The sequence below is a fragment of the Gymnoscopelus braueri genome, assembly GCF_963280865.1.
Source record: "Gymnoscopelus braueri genome assembly, chromosome: 6".
In the NCBI taxonomy this organism is placed as follows: Eukaryota; Metazoa; Chordata; class Actinopteri; order Myctophiformes; family Myctophidae; genus Gymnoscopelus; species Gymnoscopelus braueri.
In genome coordinates this window covers 56,941,151-56,957,612 of record NC_137607.1, presented here as the reverse complement: position 1 = coordinate 56,957,612, position 16,462 = coordinate 56,941,151, and the positions used below count along the sequence as shown (strand labels likewise).

Sequence of the window (16,462 nt, the reverse complement as noted above, 5' to 3'; positions counted from 1 at the left end):
TATGTCCGTATCGTGCCTATTTTGTTGTGCAGGGAACGCACGTTGGCCAGAACGATAGAAGGGAGCGGGGGGCGGGTGAATCTCCTCCGTAGTCGGTTCCGAATTCCCCCTCTTTTTCCTCGTCTCCTCTTCCTTTTTCCTCGGATCAACTCGGCGGGGATGTTATCCAACACCGTTGGTGGACGTGGTTTGCCGTTGTGTTCGGCTCCGGCGGCCGTAATGCCAGCAGTGCAGCTCGGCTGTACACAGTGACACAGGCGATCCTGGTCGCGCCGTCCTCACGCCAGATGTTTGTGTCGAGTTGAGTCTGTTCGACCGACAAGCAGGAGTTGATAGTCCATAGGATCAGCAGAGCTATTTCTACTGCTCTCATCTTGTATATCATAACATGTAACGACATATAGGCACACGGACAATACAAATAACTAAACAATAAGGCATACAAGGCACTCTGAGGTTGCGGTGCTGCAGCAGAGCCGCGCACACGGAAGCAGCACTGCAGAGCAGAGCAGAGCAGAGCAACATATTATTTAGAATTTCCAAAAATTGCTCAAATGGTTTCACTCTTGGTTCATACCAGTCCATCTGATCCGTTTCTCTGTCATTCTCTGGCAGCATACTTTGCACATAGTTATGAACAGTCCCAAATTCATAGCAGAGCAGTTCAAACATTTCATAGCCTTGTTGCATATTTTCCGCATTTTCATTCGCGTCAATCATGCCCTTTAATTCATTCATTTTCCGTGTACATGCTCCTAATTTGCCTTTTTTAGCTGTTCCAAACTCAAGTTGAAGCTCTGCCGCTCTCCCTCCGCAGCAGTGTCCACTGTTTCCTCCAGTTTAATCAGGGTTTAGAATTCACGTTAATATGTTGTGCTTTAATTATTATTATTTAGCGGAAGCTTTTCACCGTTAACGTGATCTGTAAAGCAGCTTCATTCCTTATATGCGCTCCTTTACGCTACGCACGTTCATTATATACGCTGCGATGCGTATATAATGAAAACAAATCAAAAACATTCAATATAGTGAAACCTCACACAGACAGTATACATTTAGCTTCTGTGTTTATCCTCCTGTGTCCTATACACAGTACTCACTCGTCCCGAGCCGATCCTTTCGGTTCTACGGGGGTGTCCAAGGGGGCGGGGGGTCCAGTTGGTTCCTACTTGCAATCCAGCAAGTTTTTTTACTTTGTTATGGAGACTTGTCCTACCTTTATTTTCAAGTCGCCAGCCAGCACGGAGACGGTTTAAGTTGAGACGCACTTTACAATTCAAGGGTCCAGTTGTTTGTAATAACAGCGTTGTTTTAACAAAACAAACTTAAAAACGATCAAACGATCAGCTTCGCTGTGTGGTGTAAATAAATCAGTATAAATGTAAGTTTAGTCCAGTATAAAGTAACAAACAAAAACGTTCTAATTTCTTCTTTCTAAATCGGGTTATATATTCGTGGTCAAAAAACTGTTTGCTGCCGTCCTCACTCAGGCTCCAAACATTTCCCCCTGTCCAACTGTCTTCCGACAGTCTGTCTGTCATTCCTTAATCAAGGGGTTCCCTCACCCTGTGGGTTCTATTGCATAGCTCAAGCAGCGGGGGGCAGCAACGGGTGTCCAAAACAGTAAATAAAATATAGATAACTAAATTGGCTCTAACAATGCTACTGCTCCTTCATTTTATAGCCAGTTTTCCTTGATGCTGTCCTCATCCATATGGAAAAGCTAGGGAAAATGGTAAAGCCAAGTGAGCTTGCTGTTTCCCTTGTTTTTGGTGAGATGGCAATAAAACAACATGTCGACTACAATAGGGCACTGGATTGTGTAAATGGTCTCACAGCAAAAGGAGAGGTGGCTAACCAAGCCATGGCACTGATGGCTCGAGGAGTGGCCTCGAGTTGGAAGCAGGTGAGTCGATGTTAATTCTATACTGCTTAGAGAAAGTGACCAATACACATACAAGATACAGTTCATTTCACTGAAAGGGCTAATTTTATTGGAGAGACAGTATGCTGAGACGTTATGGAATGATTGTGTGTTCAGGACAAATTAATATACAGTACACTTCATCTACTCACTGCAGGCGATAGGATACTTCCTTGGCAAAACTGCTCTCTCTGGAGAAGAGTTGGCAGCAATATTGCCAGAGGCTGTAAAGGTGCCTAACAGCAATTGGTTTCACAGTAAGTCTTTCACATATTATGTAGATACTTACATATTATGTACACATACTCCACATAAATGTTACAGAGATTATGTTAACATGTACACCGTGTGTCTCACAACAGGTCATTTCTGTGGTCTGTGACCAATCTTCAACAAATATGAAGACACTGAAGTTGCTGGGAGCCAGCCTGGATTCAGCAGATGCAACAGATGTGGCACACTGTATATTAGTGGAGGGGAAAATAATTCCACTTATATTCGATGTGCCTCATCTTGTTAAGTCAATTCGCAACAACCTTAAAAAACATGGCCTGCAGGTTAGTTTCATTATCAAATACAATACATGATTCAGCTAATTCCCAGACCTGTTTATCACCTACTGTGGTATTAGTGGGAATGCAAGTTGGACATAAATTGAGTACATTTGAATTACCATGGTGATGTCACAGACATTCCTGGCACTGTAATGACATTGAAGTATAGTAAAGACAATCGCTAAGAACCACATCTTGTGTTACAGATGGGCACAAAACAAGTCAAGTGGAAACACTTGGAAGACTTTTATGCTCAGGACAAGCAGAACTGTGTCCGCCTGGCTCCAAAGTTGTCAAAGAAACACATCGAATTGCCACCTTTCACCAACATGCGTGTTCGACTTGCAACTCAAGTTTTCAGTCACACTGTGGCTGCAGGTGGGTAATCGACAAACAATTTATGATGCATCTGCGTACAGATGAGTTTGGGTTTGGAACACATTCACCTGTATTACAAGATGTAATGTAATAATCAAACAATCATATAGGGATGACCATGATTGATTTATGGTATCCAGGACTATATCATTTATTAAGGGTTAATAACAGAGACAGCAGGATGGCAAACCTATTCAAGAATGACATTGTTTCAGTAAAATAAGGAGGAAGCCGGAAAAGTACTGGGGTTAAGAAATAGCATTCTAAATTAAGGAGACTGTGAGACACATAGCCTTGCACCTTATAGGGTAAGAAAAGAAGAGGGCAGTGAGACCTTTTGCCATATGAACAGGTGCCCCTATAGGAAGGTTCCCCTTGAAGCTGTGACTACTGAGGACAGCTGACTCTAGGGGGAGCAGAACCAGTTGCTCTTGAATCTAAGGAATAATGTCATGCTAGTTAAACTCATCTCTTTTTGTCTAAATCATTCATACAAGGTTGAATACATATATGTGTGGTCTTATATTGAAACTAACAAGGTTGAATACATATATGTGTGGTCTTATATTGAAACTAATAAGATGTTAAACAATGATTTCATAATATGAGCTTGTGTAAAAGTATAGTTTTATAGATAAGGGTTAAAGTAAATTGTCACATGTTTAAAAATAGGCGGATGCTAATTCCTTGTGATGACTGAGAAAGGCTGGCCAAGAAGCCATCTGCTTCTAAAAACCTGTTTGTAAGTGGTCAAGAAGGAGGACTGGGAGGAGGTCCTATGTCAAATGTCTGTCTGTATAAAGTACAATGTTTTGGTGATTTAAGTTACACTCTGTGGATTGGCAATGCAGGTGTCACGTCTGTGGAAATAAATACATTTCTATGGACAAACCCTCTTTCAAACTGGATTCTTGTGTATTCTTGCACTTAGGGAGTAGTTATGGAATAGTGTTTTTCCTGTCTGATCAATGGACCATATACGACAGATTAAAAAAGGCTACCAAGTGAGGCACTTGAGACAGCAGACTTCTTTGAGGACATGAACAGGTTATTTGACATACTGAATTCAAGGTACTAATTCTGACTCTATTTGAAATGGCTACTGATCATCACAAATTTGTATTGTTTGTTTTATTAATATTAGTCAATGAAGGTGAAATTTGATATCTTTATTAATCAGAAGCCTCTCTCATTCCAACCCTTGGTGCCGACCCCTCCGACAAAGAGGTGATGATGAACAGATGAAGGTCCTCACGGACAGCCTTCAATGGATCTCTTCTTGGACCTTCAGGTTGGTTAGAACACACTGCATGTGGTGTGATCAGAAAAAGGCAGTGGACAAATGTAATTTTTCTTTCATTCTCATAAGATTTATCAATTGCATGTTCTGAGTAAGTGGAAGTATGCAGTATATTTCCATGAAATAGTCCTCAGAGTATTGGACACATCTAGATTTGTACAGTGATTGATTGACAGTATGCCATCATCATAATCATTCATCCAATAGATCACTGAGTTCTCTGTAATATTACTATACAGGCCTGGATTCACTCCCCCTTGCCAGCGAGGTTGAGGGCGGATTCAGACTATGGTCCCGGGTGCGCACCCCGGACCACATGGCAGATGTTGTGGTAGTGTGAACGTAGCGAACCGTTCCCCGTAACGCATCACCGTACCGTACCCGAAACCACCTGGGGAGGTAATCTCGGAAAATAATAATCCCGCTAGTGTTTGAGTAGCACGAGCCTGCTGAAACAAAAAACACATGTGTAGTGAACTTGTATTTAAGGATAAATATACCAAGGATTAGCCCGTGACGTCACTGCTAAAATACCAAGGATGCATCAGTGACGTCACGATCATATTGATAATAACAGAGACGCGAGAGACGACGTTACATTTTGAGGTTTCAAAGACCAGCGCACACACTGCTTTGGTTGTGTATTGTTTTTCAGTTATTATTATAACTCAAGGCAACGTCAGGATGGAACACAGTCAAACTTTATTATTCACTCTGCACTCTGACAAGTGACTCTTCTTCTGTGAATGACATTGCATCTCCCAAAGCCCCATAGTCAACGGCGCCCCCATGAGGCACATATTTACCATTACCGCTAAATGAAATGTACTCGAGTACGAAAAAAATTTGGCCAGTGTGAATGCTGGCCAGCTGGGAGAAGCCAAGCGTACTCGGGAACGGTTCGAATCAATCGGACCCAGTCTGAATCCGCCCTGAATTCTCAGCATCCGAAGTGTCCTCCACATTGTGCAGCAGCTGGTGAATGAACTTGGAGACATAAAATTCCTGTGCAAAGCCAAGCTAAATCAGGACTGCCTCGAGGTAAGAACATAAGTAAGAATTACATTATGAATAAACATGGTAATTAATATTTGACTCTAAGCCATTTCATGTCTCTCCCACCCCCAGAATTTGTTCTCTGTGATCCGTGGCAAGGGTGGACATCGGTACAATCCCACGAGCACTGAGTTTGCTGCAGCACTCAAAAGTGCCTCTGTTGCTTGTCTGACAAACAGCATGGGAAGCAACTGTCTCATGGATAATGACGTCCCTTTGTTCAGTGCTGAACAGATCAATCCACCATGTACTGACCAGTCTGATGTCTCCAACCCCCCAACAGCATCTACTTCAAAGGTGTGTATCAACAAAAATCAATTGTGTATGCTGCCTGCGACGTGAGTGTTGAAAATACATTTGGACATTTTCTCACCTTATTTTGGCAGAATATACAGCTTCCTAGTGTAAATACAATTGACAAATTACAATTGCATTTACTGGACATACTGAAAATTCCTAATTGGCAACAGCAACATGTATTTTGTTGCACTGCATTGTTTTCACCTGGGTGCATAACATACAGATTTTTTTATGGCATACTCCAAATATGGTGATGCATTTTGTGAACATTATTGTTATATTTGCCAAATGTGCATGTCTTCCTTGGAAAATGTGCTTCTTACACTCAATCGTTCTTTCCTAGTAAAGTAAAGAAATTAATGCATTTAAAAACAAATCACCTAACTCTATTTGCTGTCCATTCAGACAATTTAAATTCATCAAGTTGTTTCAACTTGAGCTTATGTTACAGTATGTTCCTGAGTGTGAAGACCTGACAGCGGTGACTGTGGAGACTGTAGCTTCAGACTGCATCAAAAATGAAGTGCTAACATACATTTCTGGATGGCTGGTCAGACAGGTGCAGCAAGACCCACTTCTCTTGTCCTGCTGCAAATGTGAGGAGCTGCTGGTTCATATCAATGCCAGTGACCACAACTACTCTGCAACCTCTGGTGACTTCAATTATTTTCTGAAGAGGAAAAGATACACACACGATTCAAACTTGATAGAACCATCCAAACTGTTCAGAGAAACAATTTTGAAAATGGAGTCCAGGATAACCGAAGCCTTTAAATTTCACTGGAAGGAGAGCGGTCTCTTCAGCACTCTGAGGCAAGAACTTAGAGACTCAGACGTTTTCTGCGGCCTCACACATGCACACCCAGAGCATGCCTTTGCTCTGCAAGAAAAAGTTACAGAGACATTTATAATGTGCAAGATAGGAGCAGAGTTGCGTCAAATTAACGTTCACCTGAAGGAAGAGGGAACACGAGCTAGGAGGAAACTGAAATGTTTCACTGGTTCAGACAAATGAACGATTTGAGTTGTGTTTGTATATTGATTTCTTTATTTTATTTCAGTACCATCACTATGAGTTAGAGTTTATTTAGGATCCCTATTAGCTGTTACGCCTGACAACAGCGATTCTATGTTATAGCTGAGCTTGCAGATCTGCTACTTCCAGATGATTTGTATGGATTTTCTACATTTGAAAACTTGTGAAATGGCATATTCTGCGTAACAAGTACTTTTACTTTTGATACTTTTTTAAGTACATTTTCATACCAATACTTTTGTACTTTTACTTAAGTACATTTTGAATTCCGAACTTTTACTTGTAACAGAGTATTTCTACATTGCAGTATTGGTTATTTTACTTAAGTAAAATATTTGAGTACTTTTTCCACCACTGATATTGTATTGTTGCCACAACAACGTTTGGCAGCTCATCAGTTTTGGTGACACAAATGGGGCAAATAAATCCTCTTGAAACTTGTTTAAGTCTTTGTTATTGTCTTTGCAAATTGGTCATTCCAAATATGTAGAAAATGTTTAGTTTTAACCATGTTATTACATGGGTATGCATAGATTTGGACCATCTCTCTTTTCCCTGTCCACTTGTTTCCAATTTGAAGGCCTGTCCAACTTCAGGCAAACCCTTTTGTTCAAATGAGACATTTACAGTATGCCTTTTTGTCATGACACTCAAACACCACTGTTTGCTTTGTTTTTGCTTACTATACACACGTTTATCTTAACCTAATCTAATTAAGTCATGCAACAAAATGACTGTTAGCTGACACTATCAATATTATGCTTCATCTAAAAATACCGACATGTACACTGTACAGCACTTATAAACGCTATACCTTACCAATAACATGCGACGCACAACCAAAACATTGTTCATCCACATGACGTTGTCAGCCAGGGAGAGGGGAGGGGGAGGGTGGTGGGATGGTGGGGGGAGAAGAAAACCACGCCTACTTAGGAGACCATTTGTAGGATTTGTGTACTACTTCGCCTCTAGTGGCTCCAATGGAGAATGTGTATCTTGCTAAATTAACAATCTTTGTCATAACGTACCATAGAGAGCTCCGTTCCGCTAGCAACAACAAGACTGAGTTGGTCAGCGTGGTCATAACCGATATATTATAACACTATAATTACTCATAACTCGTCGCGGTGAAAAACGTGTCATAAAGGAGGTAAAAACGTGTCAAATGGAGTCTGTACGGCTGAAGATAAATGAACACATGACGTCGGTGGGAGAGGAGATATTGTGTGTTTTGGACAAACAGCAGCGTGGTGCTGATGTTTGTTGTGTGAAGAAGCTTGTCAGAGTGTTTGTGTTGGAGCGCCTCAGTGCGGCAGCAGAGTTCATGTGCAACCTCTTCCAGAGAGAGATAGAGACACTAGAAACTCTGCTGGAGGAACAAAACAAACAAACTGAACATTGATTTGGATATGGACATCGATCTACACACTGCAGGTATGTCTGTTACACACACAACACCAAACTACACACTGCAGGTATGTCTGTTACACACACAACACCAAACTATACCCCAGGTAGCAAATCATGTCAGATTTCTAGTGTGACAACGTCTCCACGCCCCGCCGACGGAGGTCTGCTCGTCGCGGCCCGACGTCTCCACGTGCCGTCCTTGATCAGCGTTTACCGTGCGCTGCGCCGTAGCGCTGGTGGGCCGGTAGCCCTAGAATGTCTGAGATCTTACATACATTTCATGTATTCCAAATACACAGTCATAGATCCCTCTGGCCGACGGGCTGTGTAGTCACGATCTGCGCGGCCGTAAAACTGCTCTAAACTCCGTCTGTACTCACCCAATAATTAATTCCTAAGACTTGGAGTCAGATATTGTCCTCTAGTTTCATATCCATTTGAAAGTTCTGCCAGAAAACGTGTGTTTAGTCAAATATCTTTTCCACGAGCTGCACACAGACGACTTTCTGTACGGGCTAGGGGCGCGACTTGAGTGATGGACCGAATTTACCCAAACTTCCTCTCATCACCACAAACGTCATCACAAATTGACAGCTGCGGTGGCGTTTGCTCCGCACCAATCGAGATGCGCTTCTGCGTACGCTGACTTAACACATTGCCTGCCAAGAACGCATATATGCGTTCTTTGCGTTCTTTAGAATCCATCACTTGCTTGCCAAGAACGCATATATGCGTTTTTTTGGAAAAAAATAAAAATAAAATCTGTATCTCGGCTCCTGAGTACTTTTTTTTTCTCAATGAAAAATCTCTGGCATAAAACAGCTAAAAAATCTGAAAAAAATCTGGCAGTCAATGTGTAAAACAAGCACCCTCATTCACAGTCAACCTCTCACACCTCAAACTCACATTAGACGTAGGCTATTGTGTGTGGATGTGTGCACTGTGCATGTAATACAACTAAATCATTTATAGGCCTATATTTGTTTTTGTTTTTTCTGTAATTTCGTTTCTGTGTGCGTGTGTGTGTGTGTGTGTGTGTGTGTGTGTGTGTGTGTGTGTGTGTGTGTGTGTGTGTGTGTGTGTGTGTGTGTGTGTGTGTGCACAATGGCACTCACAGATGGAGAATTAGAACATTTGCTTTTGAGTATAAATGTTCCTTTTCAGTTCAAAATAGAACGAAAGCATATTATTAAAGGGACTACACCATGAATTTTAACCTTTTCTTCCTTTTTGTCTATCCCAAAAAATACCCCAGTTTGAAAACTCAGGCTTTCACAGCAAATCTGGGGTTTTCTGTAAATTGGTCCCAAAACAGGCCAAACTGATTTGCACCCAATCCCTCCCGTTTTTCAGTCCTACAAACTGGCTCAATAGGTTTATATAACATGTCATAATGAGTGAGTCTCTAATTGACCTGCTATCAACATAATGTAATTATGCAACATCTAAAAGCTACATCCAGGTAGTGAGCACTACACGCTCATTATAAGCCCTCTTAAGGCACTGATGTCAGATCAGGTGACACATTGGACAGAGCTTGGGGTTCCAGCTGCAGCCATCCATAGTGACCTCCCACATGACATCAAACTTGGTGAGTAAACCTTGTATACAACCTTATACCCCTGTTCTAATACAGATTGATTGGTGTGCTAATGGTAATGATACATTTTGTGACAAAGATTCTTGCTGGGAACATAAAGATGCTCTTCATCTCACCTGAGAGCCTGTTTGTGGACCCTTGGTGGGAAAGGTTGAAGAGGAAAAAAACTCAAATATGTCTCGTCACTGTGGATGAGGCTCACTGTATCACTTCATGGTATAGTACAGTATTTACTTATAAACTTATTCTTGATCAAGTAATGAAATAAGTAAACAAAACATACAAATGCCACCAAATGTTTTTATTTGCTCCAAAGACATTCCCTCTTTGAGACATATTGAGTGCACATTTTGTACACATACTGTAGCCCAGATTATTTAGGCTATTTGACATTTCAAGACACAATAAAATACATAATGTAGCCTACTTACATTCCTTACTGTTAAATTCCATTTTTGACATTTTTATATTTGTAGGGGAGAAACGTTTAGAGCGGCATATTTGAGAGTGCCAGAGGTCAGGGGTATCCTAAAATGCCCTGTAATGATGCTTACCGCCACTGCCACACAGGAGATGGTGGATGACATCATCAATCGGATGAATCTTGAGAAGGAATCTGTGTTAACTGTATCAGTCAGCTGTAATAGGTATATCTTAGTTTAATGTGTTTCCTATACTGTAGGTAATGATTAATACATGAAGTACAATTTACAACACACAATAAGTAAGTAGCCTTAGGAAACAACAGTTCCCGAGCCATGTGGCCCATAGGTCAGGAACATATCTCCTGTTTCTGTAGCGTGAGATAGCTTTATGTACAAGTACATCCCCTAGACATGATGATGCTAGTATATCAACAGGGACTTACTCCCAATCCACCCCTTAATGCTGAGTGCCAAGCAAGGAAGCATTGGGTAGCATTTTTATAGTCTTTGGTATGACTCTGCCAGGGATTGAACCCCAACCTCCCATTCTCAGTCCGGACACATTCTAACCACAAGGCCACTGACCTGCAACACACAATATATACAAAATTTATTTCTTAGAGTTGGAGTCAGATATTGTCCTCTAGTTTCATATCCATTTGAAAGTTCTGCCAGAAAAAGTGTTTTGTTAAATATTTCCACTTTTCTACGAGCTGTACATGGACAACATTCTGTCCCAATCCACCCCATAATGCTGAGTGCCAAGGAGGGAAGCATTGAGTACCATTTTTGTAGTCTTTGGTATGACTCGGCCAGGGATTGAACCCCAACCTCCCATTCTCAGGGCGGACACATTCTAACCACAAGGCCACTGACCTGCAACACACAATATATACAATATATACAATATATACAACATATGACCATGTTTTTCAGGCCAAACATCCATATAACGGTCCAGGAAACCGCCGGTAAAAACATCGCTGCTGAAGTCGGATGGCTGGTGCAGGATCTGAAAGATAAAGGCACAGATGCAGAAAAGTCCATCATCTACTTCAGGTTGTGAAACAAAGTTTATCTCAGTGAATAGACAAATACTAATACAATACTAAACGAATAAACGGAAGTGTATTAGTTTAGGCTCAGGTTTCATATTGTGAATTGAGATTTAGTGTCTAGCTTGGTAAAACCGCACCAAATAAATGATTGGTTCTGCAGAAGCTTTATGACCACAAAGTATCTTTCTTTTTTGTCTTACAGATCCATTTCAAAATTGACAGCAGCCTTGGGCATGATCAAGGAGAGCCTTGGCAGTGCCATGTGTCATGTTGACCAAGAAAAAACAACACATCTCCTTGTGGACATGTTTCACAGCCACACATCCCCTAGAAAAAAGGATGCAATCCTTGCCACATTTGCCAAACATAACAGCCCATTGAGATGTGTGCTGGCCACTGTGGCATTTGGGTTAGGGGTTGTTATAGGGGATGTGAGGCATGTTGTCCACTGGGGACCATCAAATGACCTCCTGTCATACTGGCAGGAGGTAGTTAGGTGTGCACGGGATGGTTTGCCTGGAAAGGCACAAATGTACATATACCCAGGGTCAGTGATTAAGCTCTACATAAAGCCTTGTATGCTGTCCCTGGTGGATCAGTTCAGACAAAAACGCTGTCTCCGTAAGAGGGTCCTTGAGCATCTTTTTGTCGAGGGAACAGACAAGTCAGTTACACATGATGTGTGCATGATGCCAGGCTGCTGCAGTGTGGTTGACAATATGGAAACAGAGTGACAGAGAAAATGTTTAATTAAACCCCAATTCCAAAAGCTCTACAGGGCATGTTATGTTTTTTGTTTATCTGGTCTGTTAACTATTAAGAATATTTTCCATTAAGAAATTCAACTGTTGACATAGTCTATTTTTTGTTGGTTTTTCACATTACTTATGGAGTGTAAGTAAGTATCATACTCACGTTACATGTAATTCTTCTGGTCCCACAGATCCATCTCAAATGCCAGACGTTTTATTGTTTTCCCTATCTTTTCTGGCTTTGAGATGGACTGTGGATAGATGAATTTTTCAAACTCCTTGTGGTGTCGTCCTGGTTTGTAGGAGAACAGGGCATCATTGTGATACTCTTCTACAAAGGCAGCAATGTCTGCTTCTTGTTTGGACGTCTGGCTTGTGTGGGATGATGAGAACTGCCCTATGCCCGAGGACAGGAACAATTGGTCAAACCGTTTCCCAAACGGCCCAGATATTTCCGCACACCTAGCCACCTGCTCGGATGTGTAGCGGTCCCGGGAACACTTGAAAGTTTCTGAGAGAAAAAAACAACACCACAAAGTTGGCTGTGTACTTTATAATCCAAATTGTTTACTGGCTAAAAAAAGTCAGTACTCTGTTAAGGGGTCCACCCATAATTCCGACGGCCCATTGTTCCGACGGGTCGATGTTCCGACGGCCCATTGTTCCGACGGGTCGATGTTCCGACGACCGGGGTCCGGTGGTCCGACGGGTCGATGTTCCGACGACCGGACCGGGTTCCAGTGGTCCGACGGGCCGGTGTTCCGACGGCCGGGGTCCGCTGTTCCGACGAGGGTGCACCAATAAGTCAGACGACCCCAGGGGTAGCCCGCGGGTGGACGGGTCATGATTTCAAACGCAATTAACGTGGGTGCGGGCGAAGCGGGGCAACTCAAAAAAGGAAGAAAGAAAAAGCATTTTCTCTCTCTCTTAGTCCGTGAGCCAGGGGGGTTGGTCATTACCATCTGAGGGGATTAATGCTCATAGTGATTTTTGTCAAGGTATGCATGTCTAGAGTTAGAAAATATGTGATAGCCTTGCACCAATGGTAGCTTTATGGGTGCTATCATGCATTTTATGTTATAACACTAGGCGAAAATTACATGGGTCAATATATGAAAACATACTATTAAAGGAGAATTCCGGACAAATTAAGTGTTATCTTTCATGTCTCGTTACTCACCTAGCGACGTAAAAAGTGGCGTTCTTTTTTTCCATATATTCCCCTGTCGTCATTTTTTAAACACCCTCCGTTGTTATAATGGGAGCGAGTGGGTTAGTGAAGTTCGTCTATTATAACCGACGCAATGTTATTTTTTTCTCTACTACGATTCATTGTAGAGTCTCATGATAGTCAAACATGCGCTGAAAATTCCTGCGATTTAACGATTTAACACTGGATGCTTGTTTCTTTCCAGAACCTGGCAACTCGTGTTGCCAGATTCTGGAAACAAGCAACCAGTGTTAAATCGTTCGCCATTAACGGCAGGCTCGCAGGAATTTTCAGCGCATGTTTGACATGTTTGACATGAGACTCTACAATGAATCGTAGTAGAGAAAAAAATAACATTGCGTCGGTTATAATAGACGAACTTCACTAACCCACTCGCTCCCATTATAACAACGGAGGGTGTTTAAAAAATGACGACAGGGGAATATATGGAAAAAAAGAACGCCACTTTTTACGTCGCTAGGTGAGTAACGAGACATGAAAGATAACACTTAATTTGTCCGGAATTCTCCTTTAACCCCCCCCAAAAAAATATACAGAAGGTTTTTCAATTGGTTCTGGTACGTCTAGGCATGCTTAAGAACATACAAAAAAATCTAGGAAATTATATTTCTCGTAAAGCCATCATTTTCAAGATGGCGTCCAATATGACTGCCAGGAGCTTAAATGGCTTTATGATACTGTTCAACCTAGAAAGGTGGTTTTGGTGTCTAAAACTAGGTCTTAGGGTTCAAGAAATATGGCTGAATCAGTGAAATTACCATCAGTTAATTTTTTATTGCCAAATCAAAGATGGTGCCCATCCCATGGTGATGTTCCATTGTACTAAATTATGTTAAAAACAACAAAATATTGCAGTTGTGTGAGGGAATCTGTGAACTTCGTGAACGTGATTCATATGGGGACCTGGGGGGGAGGGGGGGCATTCATAGGTGTAGAATCTATTTCTAATGTTATATTTTGACTTGCTGGTCAGTCTTTGGCCTATGTGCTAAAGGTCAGGTCAAGGTCTCTCTCACACCTTATCGTCCAACCAGGTGTCCAAGCAGGCAGCAGATATGGTCACTGGTTGACATGTACAGCAGGCCCTATTCACCTCACAATTGACATGGAGCCGTTTGTTGACACCTTGCAGGTATATACGCTCTATAATGTAATTGTGCATCCCGGTGGGATGCATGTTATACAGTCATTCTTCAGCTGCATTGCAAAACTGATGCAAGGTTCAGCACTGGAAGTGGAAATGCATGTGGTTGCAGAACATGACAGGCAAGTTCAGTGGTCAGTCCTGAGTGTATCAGCAGCACTCTGAAGTGGTTTCTATCAACTTGGCCAAAGACATTTGAACAGATACAGCAGTAGCCTACCTGGACACTGCACATCTCCATCCTACTGGCTGACAGTGGGTAGACAACTTCTTCCTACACTTCACATCCACCAGTTTGAATGCGCAGGGAGACACATTGACATTAACTTCACCTTTTCTCTCATGAAGCACATGACTGAAGCACTTCTTCCATGCTGGCCATGTGCAGTGTGCTTGATATCTAACCCAGTGCCTGCTGAAGATGCATGTGCTCCATGCCATAGCATATGGCTAAGCTAGACCTTGTCTGTCGGCACCATGATGGATTCTGGATCACTGTCTCTGCTGACCAGTCTGGGGAGCAGACTGCCATAACGATCAGGAAAGATGGTGTCATGATGCATGTGAGTGGAGTGGACTGAAGCCTTCCCCAAAATGTGCAGAAACAGAGGGAGAGTTGAAGCACTGGTGTGTCTTGGTCATAAAATATTGGGGTGTAGGATTCCTCACACACAGAAAGATCATTTCTTCAATCCCATCCTTGGCTAATTTGCCCCCATGCTGTTGTGAATAGTAATGTCCTTTACCCACATGAGATGTCATCATGAAGAGTAAGAACATTAAGCAGAAGCCGTTGAGCATGTTGTACACCTTCAGTGCTGACGATAGATACTGCATTTAGTCATGATGAGGCAGACATCACCATGAGTTCCTATATCCCTGATGCAGCCATCTCTGGAAAGGGTGTGATACACATGCTCAGTGATTACACTGATGTTCTTGTCCTGTTGTATGCTGTGTATTGGGGTTTATCAGGTGGACCTACAGTGTAAAGTATAGATGGAGCATTGGGATGGGACAGTCTTATATGTATGACAAAGGCAAGATCAGAGCACACTACACTTTGCTGGCAGGGAACTTCCCAGGCTACCCTGATGTGCTGGGTGAGGTGGGTGCCACAAGTCAATGGCCCTTCCTCCAACACCGACCAACCTGTTGCACCACATGTGGGCTCATTTATTTACAAGTGATGTTGTGGAAAGTGGCAGACCACCAAGCCCCACCTGACAAGTCGTTTGATGTCACAAAATTTGGATAGGAGATCTAGGATATTCTTGTTCCTGTCATTGCTAAGGGTGACCCCACCGTCAGAGCTATGTGACATGGTGCAATTTCAATTTAGGGCACAGAGAGTGAGAAGTACATCACTGATGTACTGTAACTGCTCTGGTGAAGATGGTTACTGATGATATGTTCAAGCTACAGATGAGGAGTGATGTTAATAAGGAGGATACTTGTAAGGATGAGGTAGAACAGGATGTGGGTTGGAGAATACAGATGTAGTTGCAAAAGATACATATTTGACATTAGATTATATCATTTTACATTCATGTTATTATGAATACCAGTTCTTGTGACATGTTAATGACACTTTTCACAAAACAAAATCATGAATAGTGAACCATGAATGTTCATCAAGTTGTTTCCATTTGTTGTTCTCCCAGAGGTCAATTTTAACCTTGACCTGACCTTTGACATGATTGACCTGATATTAAAAAAATAACACCAGGAATGGATTCTACATATGAAAACCCTAAAAAAAATAGGTATTAAACAGAGGTATTCTAAGACAAGCGGATTAAAAGTAAAAAATTGCCAGGCGTGTGTTTAGTGGCCATTTTGGATATTTTCTTACCCATTGCACTATATTCTGTTTATTGAATTTCATAATACATTTCCTTAGAATCTATGTATGTAAACATGGTTTTAAATCTATAGGTAATTTACAAAGGAACCCTTTGTGTTCCATCTTTCATTAAAACCAAAGTACATCTTATGTCACATATAGTCACTATGTTGTCACTGCCTGTAATAGAAAAATATTCTAGATATGCAAATTTTAACAACCTTTCTGGACAATATATAGTCTGAGCTTTATCCCAACCATTTTTCAGAGAGAGAGGGTCAATAATAAGAGAGAACCATCAGTTTGAAGTAGAATGCTTCATTCGGATTTTGAAAACTGTGTTTTGGCTTGTGGTTATAAAAGGAGTGATAACACACAGATAGCTACCACCGATGCAAGGCTATCACATTTTTCCTAGCTCTAGGGGTGTATACCTACCCAAAAA

General features: G+C 41.8%; 1 long non-coding RNA gene across 1 annotated transcript; it reads left to right on the top strand.

Moving 5' to 3' along the window:
• The first annotated feature begins 5,089 nt into the window (after positions 1 to 5,089).
• Positions 5,090 to 6,619, top strand: LOC308086727. Its single transcript, XR_013933268.1, has 3 exons — positions 5,090 to 5,197; positions 5,285 to 5,509; positions 5,964 to 6,619. It is a non-coding gene; the product is annotated as an uncharacterized lncRNA (long non-coding RNA).
• Positions 6,620 to 16,462: the final 9,843 nt, after the last annotated feature.